General features: G+C 38.5%; 1 long non-coding RNA gene across 1 annotated transcript; it reads left to right on the forward strand.

The window, feature by feature from the left end:
- Window positions 1-7,017: 7,017 nt before the first annotated feature.
- LOC134338610 (uncharacterized) lies at window positions 7,018-16,133 on the forward strand. The gene is made up of 5 exons (XR_010016262.1): window positions 7,018-7,176; window positions 7,266-7,307; window positions 10,459-10,600; window positions 15,299-15,445; window positions 15,984-16,133. It is a non-coding gene; the product is annotated as an uncharacterized LOC134338610 (long non-coding RNA).
- Window positions 16,134-16,355: the final 222 nt, after the last annotated feature.

Here is a 16,355-nt window from a genome sequence, read left to right on the forward strand (position 1 = left end):
TAAGGATGTTGGCAGGACTTGAGGACCTGAGTTATAAGGAAAAATTGAATAGGTTAGGATTTAATTCCCTAGAGTGTAGGAGAATAAGGGGAGATTTGATGGAAGTATACAAAATTGTGAGGGATATAGGGCAAGTGCAAACAGGCTTTTTCCACCAAGGTTGGGTGAGACTACAACTTGAGGTCATGGGTTAAGGGTGAAAGATCCCCCCCATGCCTATCTGGGTGACAACGCTGCTGTTTCTTTTGCGTTCGTCTGTTTTATGAGGCCGGGTTGCTAGATCGGGGCTCAACCCCAGCACAGGTGGAACACGTGCAAGGAGCTAGCTGGATTGGGGCCTGGATTCGGACTTCTTGTTCTTTTTTTTTATTATTAATTTTTTATGGCATGGACTTCTTGCTCTGAAGTTCAAGTGCAGATGCCAGTACGCCACCCAGCACAGACCAAGGGTGAAAAGTAAACTGCTTAAGGGGAACTTCTTCACGCAGAGAGTGGTGAGAGCATGGAACGAGCTGCTGGCAGAAGTCATGGATTCGGGTTCATTTTCAGTATTTAAGAGAAATTTGGATAGGTAGACAGATGGGAGGAGTATGGAGGGCTTTGATCTGGGAGCAGGTCAATGGGACTAGGCAGATTAATAGTTCAGTGTGGACTAGATGGGCCGAAGGGCCTGTTTCTGTGCTGTCGTATTCTATGTCACTTCATCTCTAAGTGATGTATGCTTGTATGGGAATCATAGCGCAGAAACGGACCCTTTCAGGCCTCTTTGCCCCCCAGCTGACTCTAATGCAAATCGGCACTAACCTATTTGCATGCATTAGGCCCATTTCTCTCTGACCTTGAATAAGTAAAGAAGATACTGGTGGATCCCATCAGGTCAGTGGAGGGAAATGGACAGTCGGCATTTTGTGTTGATCTCCATGTGCATTCTCTTGTGCCTCCCTATGCACTGTTTCAATCCAAATATCTGTCTGAACATCTATTAAGCACTAAATTTGTATCTGCCTCCATCACCGTCTCGGGCAGTCTTATCCAGAAAGTGAAACCAACCTGAATCAAAACTGGTGATTGTGAAAGTATGCAACTGAAACATTTCTCACACGTCCTCAGTTTCTTTGAAAACAACATTGGTGTAGCATTGCAAATACAGTCCCCGAAACTTCCACTTCCTTAAAACAACCTGAGCTTGTGCTAAGCAACAATTCTTCATAAAGTCTTCACTGTTTTTATTTCAAATTCCAATCATGTGCTCATGACAAGTTGTTCGTTGTCTTCCTTTGCAGTGTCATATCAAAACAGCCAAAAGCCCACATGTGGTTAAACAGTCAAAATTGTTGTGAAATGATAACACACTTTTTATGGTAAAAATGTTTTGTCAAAAGATAAAGACTGATTGCAAGTAGTTCTGTCAAAAACGTTACAATAATTGAGGTGTGATATTCGGAACACAGAAAATCAGAACTGAAAGGATGTGCACTTGAACCAAAGAACAGAGCACAGGTGGTTTGAGTGCGACCTTGTGAATGCTTGAATATGAGAGAAAAGACTATGTTTGTGTGTTAAGTGGAACAGATGAGAAACAGCTGAATATTTTTTAAAAATGGTAAATAAGGTCATACAGTCAGCAAAATAACTAAACCAAACAACAAACAAGAGAAAATCTGCAGATGCTGGAAATCCAAAGCAATACACACACAATGCTGGAGGAACACAGCAGGCCAGGCGGCATCTGTGGAAATGAATAAACAGTCAACGTTTCGGGCCGAGACCTTTCTTCAGGACTGAGTGTTTTCAAAGTAATTACTGAATTTATTTGAAGTCTTTTTTAACTTCAGAAAGTCTCAGATTTCTCTACAAGTTCCAATTCTGAGGTGGGATCATTTTAGTAATGTATGAAATACAGTGGCTAATTTTGACCATAATAAGATTTTTCAAATATCAATGATAAGGAAATAAAATAATTTTCATTTGACAATGCTGGCTGTGCTAAAATATTGGACAGTACTCAGGGAATGACTCCATTCTTTAATATTGAACCAATGGAATCGTTTCTAACCAACTGGAATTACCGCAGCTGACAGTACAGCAGCCTCATTTCTGTACTAGAATTTGTGCTCTATGATCCAAAGCTCTTAGCAGGAAATGAACTCTCTATCATCTGTCTTGGATTACCCCGACCCCTGACCTAAGCAGGAATAAGCAAGTGTTCTGATAAAATTGCATTGTACCACGACCTCAGAAAATGGCACTTTTTTTTTGTTTTACTGACTGAGTTATTTTAATAACTTATACTTTGTAACTAAATGTCAGTTAGGGCAGCGTCCCATAAAAGAAACTGTCTCCTTTCTCAGTGCTTTGCCGCCAGGTATGTGCTGGCTTGATAGTTAAAAATGTTGACCATTGTTGAAAGAACTAATCAAATGGTTCATATGTTGCACACCCAGACGTGTTGTAAAGCTTATTCAATTTACAATTTGTTTTGGATGGTACACATCCCTAGTGCCTTGCTAATAAATGAAACACAAATACACTTCAGTGTTCCTTTTGTTATCTCAGCTATATCAATAGTGTTCTGTTGTGCAGGAGGTGAACGAATTATCCCTCCTGTGGCATTGTGCCAAACATGCGCTGTCTCCATTGAAAGCTTGAGCATATGATTGTTTAATTTTCTGTCAATAGCAGATTCTATTGGTTTATTGATTGTAGTTTTGATGAATAATCAACAGTCCAAATTTTGTGCGTCTTCAGACTGTAGATGGCCTTTCTGCTATTTGGACTTAATGGTTGTCTGTTATGTGTGAAAGGAATTTTTTTTAAAGGCGGTACACTGTATTGAAGACTAGAGTAACACACACAAAATGCTGGAGAAACTCAGCAGGTCAGGCAGCATCTATGGTGAGGAATAAAGAGTCAACATTTCAGGTCGGGGCCCAAAATTTTTGACGCTTTATTCCTCTCCATTGATGATGCCTGACCTGCTGACCTCCTTGAACAACTTTGTGTGAGTACTACACTGGGTTTCCAGCATCTGCAGGATCTCTTGTGTTTGTAGCACTGAAGATTAACAAGTACTTTCAGGGTAATATTGGTGCTTCCATATTGATGGACAAAGGGATGAAGCTCAAGGTTGGGGATCCAACATGTCATGCAAACTTCTGGTCATCTGCCTTTTAAAACCTACTGATTTATGCACATGTGAAGACCTTGTTTTTTTTTTTGACTCCATAAAGGACACTGTACAAAAGCAAGTTGAAATTTTGCTGCTTTTCCACAGGGATTTAAAAATAATGACAGACCATTACTAGGCAGGTGAAGAGTAATGTTGTTAGAGACTGAGATGATGAACCTTTGTGCATCTGAGCGACAGCACATAAATTCAGGCATCTAAATTATTCTGAGATGTATTATAAAATTAATAAATATTAAAGATTCCAACTGCAAGGATGAAATATTGACCACAGGATGCATAACATTATTAAAGAGGCACAAATGTAGAGGCAATTGCTGTGTGAATATTTAGAATATGCCTCAGCAGGTATGACAAGAGGCATGGAAGAAGGAAGACACACTCCAACCCAATGCTACTTATAGATGTTTGAAGGTTGAACTGATGGCAGAAATCAGAACAAATTTGAGAAATTGGATGGATCAGAGCCAACCCCTCACAGTACCAGTGACCCCAGTTCCTCATGACCTCAGGTGCTGTGAGTATAGTTTGAATGTTCTCACAGTGACCACGTGTTTCCCCCCACGTGCTCCAGTTTCCTTCTCCTCCATCCCAACGATGGCCAAGCTGACAGGTGGACAGGTCACTCTGAATTGTCACTGATCTACAGGTTGACGGTGGAATTGATGGGACAGTGAAGAAAACAACACGGGCTCAACGGAGGTTCGTGTAAATAGGCGTTTGATGGTTGACCTGATTCCATGCAGTATGACTTTATGAAAGTGCAAAAGTATTGCTGAAAATGTCAAGCAAAATTTTGGAAAATTTGCAGAATCAGTGGGGAGAGAGACAGTGGAAAGTTTCTGTTTGTGCTTTCCAGCATTTTTCCCCAGGCAGAGTATAGAGACATGGCTTACCGAGATGATTTTTCTGTCTGTCTGGTTAATCCTTTAGATCAAGGATTCAGAACCTTTTTATGACATGGACACCCTGCCATTAACTGAGGGGACTGTGAACCCCCGGTCACGAAGCCCTGCTTTAGGTGCTATACTGGTTCCTTTCATGTTGATTTTGTCTTAAACTCGGACTGTAATCCTGGAGCTATATTCAATTTACTGAATGGATTTTAATGCATCATTGATGGGGCCTCAAATAGAATCATTTTTGAAGGACATCACCTCTAGCAGTTCATCACTCCTCGGTATTGGTTGGAATCCAGTCCAGATTTTTGTCCTCGCCTCTACAAAGTAGTCCGTGAATGTGAACCTTCTGCTGCATAGTGAGTGTGTTCTGCTGAGCTGTATATTGGCCAAGGTACTTGGAATCCTCTGCAACTTTTGCCTACTATAATGCTGGGGAAATAGAAATTTAAATAGTTAGTCAAAGGCAATGCTTACCTTTATTCATTTACCATCATAGATGTTCTCTTCGTAGATATTCTGAGCTCTCGTCTTTTGCCTTCATCTAATATGTGGCTAGTTGGTCCTTTGTCAAACAATGGCTTATGTCAGGTGTAGCAACATCCCTCATTACAGCTGGGACTTGTATTTCTTCAAAATGTTAATTCCTTCTTTTCATTTTTGTCTCTGACAATACTGCTCTTCGCTTCTCCAACAAAAGAAAAAAATCTTCAACTTGCTTTTGTATGGTATTCTTTCAAGGAGCTAAAAAGCCCCAAGGACTTCACACATACATAAATCACTGAGTTTGAAAGGGCAGATGACCAAAATCTTGGGGTATTCTCTGAATATTACCTTTGCTTATCAATGCGATAGCACCAATATTACCCAAGGAATATTTGGTAATTCTCAGTACTGCCTTTTTTAAATCTCCTTTTCCACATGTCAGACAAATATCAGGTCCAAACAGATCATTTCTCTCTGCTTCCAATATTCATTTTTCAATTTATTTTCTCAGACTTTACAGAACATTCCCAGGATTTTGTCAATTGAATTTGGAGTCAGAGAAGGTACAGCATATGTGATGAAGATCAAGCAGACATTAACTTCATAGTAATCCCATTTCTAAAATTGTCCCCATATTCTCAACAACGTTACTGCGATAGTACCAATCACCTTGGGATTCCATAGTAGCATAGCTGTAGAGGGGAGGAGAAAATGGTGGCATGATGCTGTGCGCGCGGCCGCTCCAAAATGATATCGGTATTTGTTAAATAGGGGCCGTGCACAATCCTGATTTGATGGAGATGGACATGAGAAGCACGGAGGAACATCTGGAGAAACTTCTGAAATGCCCACTTCGCTGCCGCTGCTACTGTACAATCGAGAATCTCCAGAGGGGAAGGCCCCACATCCTCGGCTTTGCCTATTGCCTGTTGCTGGGGCCGGGGTTGAAGCGCTCGGCAGAGATGGTGCTCAGTACTCGGTGTCGGAGGGCTGGTCAGAGGCTCGAAGTTTTCGGACGGACTCAGAGTCGGCTGTGGTCGGGTGCTTCCAGGGTGCTGCATCGGCAAGTTTGCAACGCTGGAGGTTCATGACAGGAAGAGTTTTTCTTCCTTCTACCGTCTGCATGAGATGATGGGACTTTCGAGAGACCTCGACACGTTTTACCATGCCATGGTCTCTTCTTTATCAAATTATGATATTGCTTTGCACTGTTGTAACTATATGGTATAATTATGTGTTTTTTGTCAGATTTTCAGTCTTGGTTTGTCTTGTGTTTCTGTGCTATCATTCTGGAGGATCATTGTATCATTTCTTAATGCATGCATTACTAAATGACAATAAAAGAGGACTGCGGGTCCTCATAATCTAATCTAATTCTATTACAGCTCTGGGTGCCGGAATTTGGAGTTAAATTCCTGCGCCGTCTGTGAGGAGTTTGTACATTCTGCCCGTGACCATGTGGGTTTCCTCCAGGTGATCTGGTTTCTTCCCACAATCCAAAGACATACTGGTTAATAGGTTAACTGGTCATTGTAAATTGTCCTGCGATTAGGCTACTGTTGCACAGCTGGGTGGAGTGGCTCCTTGGAACAGAAAGACCTGCTCCACACAGTATCTCAAAACAAAAATTAAAATAAATTAAAATGCACACTAGGAACAACTTAGGGAGGCTAATTAACATAGTTACCTGCACACCTTTTGGAAGGAAATGGAGCACCTAGAGAAAATCTGTGTGTTCAAAGGGAGAATGAGCACCCTCCTTATAGACAGCAGCCAAAGTCAGGATAGAACCCAGGACTCCAGTTCTCTGTGGCCCTTCTTGCTCAGCCACTCTCTACACTAGCTGCTTTTAGATCATCAACAAGGACTGAGGAATCTAATTGTCCATGATTCACTTTAATTCAAATAATTAACACTTAGATCCGCTGTTTAAACAAATAAGTTTAACAAGTGAAAAAAATGCCCATTTTGAAACCCAAAAAAAAGCCCTCAGATTATAATTGGCATTCTCCCTCAAACATGGTTAACTTTAACTATAATTCCTCTAGATTCATAAAAGTATTTTGTTACTGTTTTATGTTTATAGCAGTTTTCAAAGAATGGATAATCAAATGAGGATTTGATTTTTTAAATTCATTGGCAGTCCTTTTTTTAAGAAATGTCAGTTAGAGAAACCTTATTTTAAAACAAATGCATTGTATCCCCGTTTAGCAATTGCATTTTCTGTTCAAAAATGCAGCGATATTCTGGTTCCTGATGAAGGGTCTCAGCCCGAGACGTCGACTCTATTTCCCTCAATAGATGTTGCCTGGCCTGCTGAGCTCCTCCAGCATTTTGTGCGTATGACTTTGATACTCTAGGCTGGTTGGTGGAGCCATCGCATTTGCTCCAGACTTCAAGGTGAGTGGTTCCCGGGTTCAAATCCAGACAGCTCTTTGCACGCTTTCCATCTGTGCTGGGTAGAGCATCGAGCTGGCAACTTGGCCTCGTAGAATAAAACAGACAAAAGTGCGAGAGAAACGGCAAGGTTGCCACCCGATGCAGCACAGGTCAAGGGAAGGAACAACAACAACAACTTGATATTCTGTGGCTGTCGTTTAGAATGTAAGTTACAAACGAAAGGTGTAAAATGACAACATTTCTTCACAAATATTCTATTCATTCAGTGACTATCACTTGTTTTACCTTGACAGACTGTGGTTAACTTTGGGCAATGAATATTTAGACCTCAGTAGGTGAGTTCATTGACTGGCTGTTCTGTAAATAATATATTGTCACTTTGATCGGGGGGGGGAAAGCAATATTCTGAAAATTGTTTTACAAGTGCCCGTGTTTCAGAATTGCTGCCTGGTTACCAGCGCACAGCAGCATGGGTTTAACAAACGGCCAGCAGCTCTGAACAAACGCTTAATATGAATCATAACATTTGGTCGAGAGTAAATATGGTTATACATTTTCTTCTATGGCAACCATAGCAATTCAGATATTTCATTGACTAGAGCAAGCAGCCGTAAATTAAAACGCATGCTTTAACAAAGGGCGGAAATCATTACGAAAATGATAAAAGCAAGCGGTACTTGGTCTTAATTGTTATTACTATTAATCTTCTCTGAATACAATTTAGTCCATCCTTATGTAGCTACTGAATCATAAAAGGGATATGTCACACTGAAGAGCAGGCAATGAACTGGAAGGAACAAGCTCTAGAATTGCAGAGCTGACAGCATTGGATAATTTGACAGTTTTTTGGAATATTTTAGAATAACATCTCTTTTTTTTACAAAAAAAAAGGCACGGGAAAGCCAAATTGAAGGAATGCATGTTGAAAATGAAAATGGAAAAGAAATCAGCAGGCAGTGCTAATCAAAGTACTTGGATAGCAAAACAAATAAATAATTGGTGAAAATGAGTTACCTCGCTCTTTAGAGGATAATCTAACAGTGTCTGTGCTTGGCATGAAATTAAGAACAGCACGTTTTAAGTCTGCTTGTTCTGATGGATGTGTTGATTAACACTGAGAGATGGTAACATGTGCATCGCTGGTAGCTGTCACCAGTTACTACCACCTCTAAGCAGCTGATGATTGTTTTTGCAGTGGGCAAAATTAGATGCTGAATGCGTCTGACCTGCAACTAGCATAGCAAACTCACATGACCTATCACATCGTTTTTCATTTGACTGGACAGGATCCAGACATAACAGACTTGAATAGGGCAGCCTGCAGGAACTCCCTGATTGGCTGCAACATGGGCTGTGAAAGATTGCATTAATGTACCTTCCTGCAACTCTGAACTGATAAACCTCTCAACGAGGGTAAATGCTAATGAGAAGTATTGTCAGCCAGAACCTGTTTGCCATGAAAAGACATCTTCCTTCCTACAGCTAATCATGATTAATATGAATATATATAATATATAATAAAGTCCTGCAAAATGTGCTGAGGAAGCAATGAAACACAAGTGATTGTTGTCAGAATATTAAACATGACCCAAAATAGCACGAGAACAAATTATGGCAGAATTAACTTCACAATTTCTTTTAAATAACTACACTGTATTTCAAGACCAGGATTATGTAGTTTCTTTTTTATTATATTAAAGCCACTTTTCCTTTTCAGAAGCCTCATTTTGAAATAACTGTTCCCGGTACAAGTGAATGCTTAACATTGTAGTAAAATCAGTATTAGGCTAGTTATTTTCCTTGAGTTCATTTCAAATAGCAAAATAGTGGAATTTCATGTGCTAACTATTAACAATGAGTGGTTTCTAATAAAGTTACAAACTGTAAATGCATATTTTTGAAATTAATTTTGATTACATGGCATGAATATTTTTGGATCCTCCTGTGAAATTTTAGTGAATGGCAATCATTCCATGTTGTTTTATGTGACTGACCTGTGAAATATGTTATACTATAACAGTATGGTAATTAAGCGGAAATTTACGCAACTATTTTCCATGAGCAGTTCATTTAATGCTAAACGTGGCTTTGTGTCAGTAAGAGGGTGAAAGGCCAGTGAGAAATGTATTTTTTTCCACTAAATTGAATTACAATGTTTTTCACTGTACACTTTAACCCAATTAATTGAAGCATTCCCGTGTGCTTTTATTCAATACAAAGTTACACTGATCCAATTATAAAAAGAGAGATGTAGTATATTTCCTTTGATGAAAGAAGCACTTAGTCTGAAGTTGAGGATATATGAAATACGGAGATTACAAAACCACAATTTCAGTGAGGCGGCTTGTCATTGTGAGATTAACATGTGGAAATTCATTCAAATCAAATTGTTGTAACACATCACTCACTAAAAGCCAAGAGAAATGTCTCACTAAATGGGCTTAGAAAGTACAATTTAAGCTAACTGTAATGTAATTAGAGTATTTGTTGCAGTCCTCTTGGGAATTAAACTAAAACCAGCAACATTTAGTTATTACAGCATTAGTAACTTTTCATCTAGACTTCATCTGATACCCTCCCCCTCCACTTTGCTCAGCTAATTATTACCTGGTAATTATTGGGAGTTTATGAGACCTGTTCCCTGTGTCAAAGTACTGTAACTAGCCTTGCCTAACCAACTAAACTCTGTTTTAAGAAACAGATTAATGAAGGCGCCTACACGTCATTCAATTAGGCAGGGTGTTTTCACAGTGGCGGCAGCAATAACGTAGACAGTGAACGGATCGGATTTGTGAGGCCTTCAGAGAGAATTCAAAAACTCTGTAAAAGTTGGTGGAAGTGCCCACTGTGGAATATGTTCTGAGAATGAAATAAAAATAATTCTTATTAATATCGAGTATTTTGAAATGATTCAGTGATCTGTGAATAGTGTGTAAAAATAAACACATAAATCAGACACTTCTAAATGTGTTCTGATACTGCATTCATAATGTAAAAAGTATTTTGTGCAATTTACCACATACCACACAAAGGCTATCAAACACTATCATGTCTTCTGTTTTATCTCTTGAGAAGCAAATTTGACAGTGAGATTAACAAAGAAATCAGAATATATCAACACTTGGATCAGGCATTTGGAAACTCATGGACAGTAAGATTGAAACGCAGTAAAATAATTTCTCTCAATCTGATGGAAAATTAAGAATTCACAGAAATTTTGAATGCATCTCTGATCTTTGTTCTCTCTCACTAGCGGTTTCCTAATGCTTGCTGCAAGCAGCCATTTTGTGATTAATTAGATTTCGATTTAATTAGTGATGACATCACACTATTAAGACAAAAAGGAGTCTATTTCTTTAGCCCTTCCTCCTTGTACATAATAACAAACAGCAGCTCAGTCACATTACTGGCCAATTAAATTTGCTGGTAAATATATCTTGTACAACATTTAAAAAAAAATATTTTGCTGTGCTATTTGTGTTTCAGTTCACAGCCATCACAATAACGGATATGTTGGTTGACGAGCAGCGATCAGTCAGATAACAGAACTTGATAACGTTACTTCCTCCTGGGAATGGAAGCTGGTTCATCAATTAGTGAGAAGCAATGGATTTGACTCCAGACCGTGGTTATTGTCACACACTTTGTTAAATGTTCACAAGTTGTTTTTTTATGAAAATTTTGGATTTGGAATAATATGTTTTTTGCTGTATTAAAGCACTAGGTAGGGGGAGGGGGTGTGGGAAGACAACATACATTTGCAGTGTGCTACTTGCAAGGTTGTAACAATGACGGGTTGAGAGGATATAGTAAACCACAAGAGCAAAGTTTGAATAGTTTATCACTGTCATCTCACCCCTGAAACGTGCCATTGGTTTGGAATATACTCCAAAGTCATGATTTATCTTTTTCCATTTATCATCTTAACTATTACCTGTTTCGTTTCCTCTGAGCTGGAGTTAGAATAATAAATGACAATAGGGTTGCATTACTGAATCACCCCAGTCAACAAGAGGTGATGGTGCACTGTTCTCTTTGAAAAGCAGCAAAATGTGGGACTTGATTAATTTAATAATTCTGGGGATAACATCATTTGTTTACATTTTATTTCTCCTAACTCGCATATTTTATGCTCAGCAAAGCATATAATGCATACCTTTTCAAACATTAAAAGTATGTTAAAAACAAAATAACTTTAAAGACAAACATTCAGTCAAAGTTCCCTTCACCCTGCATTACTGAGTGCAACCCTTGACTTCTTATGGGGAAACAATAGGTCATTTTGTTTTATATATGAGAAAATGAAGATGGAGACTGCTTTCTGTCAATGGTTCTTTAATACCCCCTGGGCAGTGCAATACTTCAGTGCTGAGCAAAAACCTTCTGCTGCTGGAAGAATGAGTGGAGAGAGTTAGCTGCCCATTTTAATGCCATTTGATTCAATTTTGTTCAATAATCATCACTACCAATACCACTAAATGAAAATGTGTAACTTGTACATCAAGAGTTCAATATTGAGGAATCCAATTCTTAACACATGATTAGCTTTTTAAAGGCTCAGCAAACAAAGTGAAAAATCTCTCACAATTAAACCAACAGTAAATGCTTTTCTTCCTCCCCCGTTAGCCATGCTGTTCCCCAAATATCAGCTATAAATTCTCCCTTCAAGGAATCTGGTACTTTTTTTTTACACAACATACTGAAAATTGCTGCTGCTTTGCATAAGGATCAGGCAAATTGCTAGAAATTTTCTCGCATAGCAACACAGTCTCTTGGCAGGTTGCCGGGCACACTTGCACAAAACACTTACCATGGCTCCCTTGTGTCAAAATATGTTAATTTCTAGCAACAGCTTTTTAACTTAAGTTTTGGTCCAGGCCCCCAACCTGTTGAAATAAACATTTGCTCTTTCAGAAGAAATGACATGTTTTATGCAGACTTTGCATTTTCATTGCATTTCAATGAATTTAATCTTACCTTTGTTATTTTGATTTTTTTTGAATTAAGAAAACCGTAATAGGAGGTAAAATCTTCAGAGAATATTGCTGGTTCAAATGTGAACTGCTGTGGTGTTTTATTTCATTCGCAAAAGTGCATCTTATTCTGATCTTTAAACAGAAAATGTATTGATTCCCTCGAGGAAAAGATCCAAGTAGATACCTTTTTTGTTCTTTGACATTCAGGATCCATTTGTCAGCAGACAATAAAAAACTCCACTGCTGTACTGTGAGGGATGGTTGTTCAAAATCACTGATAAGATGAATTGGCAGCATCGATCTATTATAAAGTAGCCATAAGACCTCGCCACAGAAGAACTGCCCTTAATTTGATAATCCCTGCTCCTACACTGACCTGCATTAAGACAATGCCTGGGGCATCGTGCCTTGCTTCTGCTCCACATGGTATCTTCCATGGGCTTGCTCTAGCGTAGTGTTTCCAACGTTGATGCTAATGAATAGGAAAGAGGTCAATCATTTTGTTCTCAGCCATTGCTCCAAACAATTCTTGCTTTAACCCCAAACCGTTCTACTTTATGAATTGTACATTTTTTTTAAAAAAACTTTACTCTCTGCTTCAAGACATTGTTACAGACCATTAGCGTTGAGAAAATAGAAACTTTTGACTTAAAAATTGCTTCCCTTCATAACAAATCTCAGATTGGTCCATGAGTTTTATGTTACATGCAACTGGGTTGTTGTTCAAAAGGATAAAAGGAGAAAATAACTGTTAAGTTAGAACTCAGGCATTTTTAAAAATATATATTTATGTAGAGATGCTAGTGAATATGCATGTGATTGTATGAATATATAAATACAATTTTTTGACAACAGGCGTGTGAATACCCCAACAGACATAAATGTGTCTAATTTTAATTATCCTTAATAACACCACAGCTGCAGAAGAATGCTGTCAGTGAAGGGGGCTGCTCCATTACAAGGCTGTCTGACCTTGGCTCCCCACTTTCGACATTGCATTGTGTGTTCTGTTGTGAAACATTCATTGTAACACAAGCCGATCCATAATATTCTAAACGCTTCGTTTCCCAACAACTGTGTGTTACAATAAGGATGGAGTGAGTTCTGCTTCAATCATTTTATTTTCACTTAGGGTTTTTTTCCATAAGTACTTGCAAGTCTCCTCACTTCCAAATTGACACTTTGCAGAGGCTGCTGGTTAGTTTCCTATTGGGTTTGTCCACTCTTGATCAAATAAATCAATCCACAATACCAACAGAGAGTTATTTTTATTCCCTAGATATAGTGGAAAAAAAACTGGTTCAGCAGTCGTAGCATATTATAATAAATTTTTCCTTTTTATATGGCAAATCATTTTATTGAACTACAGAGAAGGTTTTAATACTGACTTAAATACAATTTTGTTTTCTATTTTTGAAATTGGAGCCATAAATTATACCCCAACAAAATAAAATAAACCTAATGATTTTTCCTTTACAATTCACACTACAATGCTGTCATAATCTGTGATTATTTATGAAGCAGTTCAGAAATTAGCGGAATGTTGTCAAATGGAAAAATGGGTATTTAATGGTTATTAATAACTGTTAATGAGTGAAAAGAAATATGTATTTGTAATAAAATTAAACAGTGAACTGGCTGAGAAAAATATTAATTACTCCATTATCTCAGTATTTTAATAAAGTATTGAATTACTTTGCAAAAAAAAGAGATGCTACCAGGAGCTATCAAGTTAGATCTTGAAAGAAATAAGCAGTTTAGGGTGTACATAACATTTCTTAGATTTATGAAAATCAAGTTTCCCCCTGTTTTTTTTCTTTCAATTAAATGAACAACTGTAGTTAATGAAACAAAATAGCAGCTAAAGAGGATCGTATTTGCAATTCTGATACAGAATCACCATGGGTTTTGGCCATAGATGAGAAGAAACAGCAGACAGTGTCAAGGGTCACATAACAAATATCATCTGCCACAAAGCTCTCTGCCATTGACTGGAGAGAGTGGACCAGCTGTGCTGTTGAATGCCTATTTCAGCGAGTAGCAGCAATCGCCCAGGAACAACCTGGGGAGATCAGGTCATACTCTGTTGGGTTTACTTTTATGTATAAATGGTAGTTATCACATAAAATGCATTCTTATTCCATGTACAACTTTGACACCCACTGCCACTTACCACCACGCTCTAGGAGCAATTAAAGTCGAAAGATCCATACCAAAAGCCTTTGGCTATCTTAATGAAATCTTTCTGGCTTGCATTGACACTGTGATTTTGTTAATTCTATAACTGCACTGAGTGAATAGCACCAGCCTTAACAATTGGTCCAATCCAATTCCACCTAATTAGATTAAGACCTCTGCAGTTTAACAGACTGAATCAGCACAAACCAATTATTGTTTGTGAAATAACTTTCAGGACGTAAAACAGATGATGTGTTTACACCAATTGTAAGTAAACACCTTGTTAATAAAGTTTTCAAAGGAAATGCGTGATGATAACATTTTGTTAATCATCTATCTTTTGTGTTTCTGTTTGGAAGGGATGCAAGCATATTGCAATTAATTGGAACATTTCCACCGCTCTGTTAGACCTGTTCACATGTTATTTCATAGCTGTCAGGTCAAAGCCCTGGAACTCCCCACCTAACAACAGTGCGGAGCACCATCACTACACCCAGGAATGGTGCAAGAGAATTAAATGTGACTGACCTGAATCTCAAGTTTTCAACCCCACAATATCTCCATCACCTCATAAACTGTTTACTGATACACGGATCCAAATAAACTTAAGGCTCTGTTTTTACAGCCATCTGACGAGGTGGAATGGTTTGTGAGTGAGAACTAGGTCCAGGCATTAGAACAGAGGCAAGCACGAGGAAATCTGCAGATGCTGGAAATTCAAGCAACACACACAAAAAAATGCTGGTGAATGCAGCAGGCCAGGCAGCATCCCTAGGAAGAGGTACAGTCAACATTTCAGGCCGAGCCCTTCGTCAGGACTAACTTCTTTCAGTTAGTCCTGACGAAGGGTCTTGGCCCGAAACGTCGACTGTACCTCTTCCTGCAGATGCTGCCTGGCCTGCTGCGTTCACCAGCAGTTTTTGTGTGTGTTGATTAGATCAGAGGCTTTGCCTTTCAGCTCCTTCCTGATGGTCCTTATTCTTAAAAAAAACCCATTTGACGGTTCATAAATGTTGAAATAGAAGTAAATAACCGAACAAAAAGTAAAGATTACTTTTTTAACTTAAAGAATGCATTTATCTAAAAGACACATCTTGTGAAAATTAATTAGAAACACGAACAAGATCAATAATTAAAATGATCTTGCATCTATTTATTTTTTTTCCATCCAGATTGGTCACCACATTCAAATGAGTGGGCTGGTCTAGACATGTGATCCCCCCACCGCCCCCCAACCCCCATTGGCTGGGATAAAGCAGAGGGACCAAGTACATTACACCTAAATTCAGGGCCATTTGGAACCATTCGTGGACTTCATGGTGAGTTCAGGACAGAGAGAGGGCTCAAAGGAGCAGGGACCTGAGGTCCTACATCTTCTGCACTTCTCTGCTGCAATGGTCAGGCTTAGAAACCACAAAGATCTGACCCATTAATCCATCTGTTCTGAATTGTCAGTAAAATATAAATAGTTTTCTGGCCTTTAGCTAACTGTCTGCTTCTCAAGGGTAGGCAGGGATGGATATGAAGTGTTGATCTTTCCAATGACATCTGTCTTGCAAATAATTAGTAAAAACGAATTACTTGATTATATAGGCTTTTTTATGAATACTTCATTTTGTAGACTTTCAATCTTTTGTTTTTAATTACCAGAAAAGGAAGACATATTTACTTTCTTGTTCTCACAATGTCCTCAAATGCTTAGAGCCAACAAAGAACTTTTGAAGTATAGTTACTATTATAATGTAGTAAATGAAGCAACCAATTTACATAGAGCAAAGTCCCACAAACTTTAGTGGAACATTGTTCTGATAATTTGTTTTTGTGCTCAAGAGAATAATTACCTTTTTCTTTATGAAGTGGTGCCCTGAATCTTGCATGGCCTCTCCAGAGAGAGCAGATAAAGCCTTGGCTTCTCATTCTATTGGAAAGACAGCACCTTCATCAATGTAAATATCCATCAGCACCATGCCAGACTTGACTTTGTGCTCAGACCACTGGAATCTAGTGGGAACCCACAATGTCCTTGACTCTGAGGTAAGAGTGCTTAAAAAAAAACACTTAATGCAATATAATTAATGCATACTGTTTTGTCAAAACATAATTAATATGTAGAAGTGGAATGTTCTGCAGCAATTTTCTTTTGCTTGAAATGCTCTGAGTAGATTCTTTAAAGACTAACCTTATCATTTAAATTAAAAATCACTATCATTGACCCCAGTCATTAACTGC

Source organism: Mobula hypostoma, chromosome 27 (genome assembly GCF_963921235.1).
Source record: "Mobula hypostoma chromosome 27, sMobHyp1.1, whole genome shotgun sequence".
Classification (NCBI taxonomy): Eukaryota; Metazoa; Chordata; class Chondrichthyes; order Myliobatiformes; family Myliobatidae; genus Mobula; species Mobula hypostoma.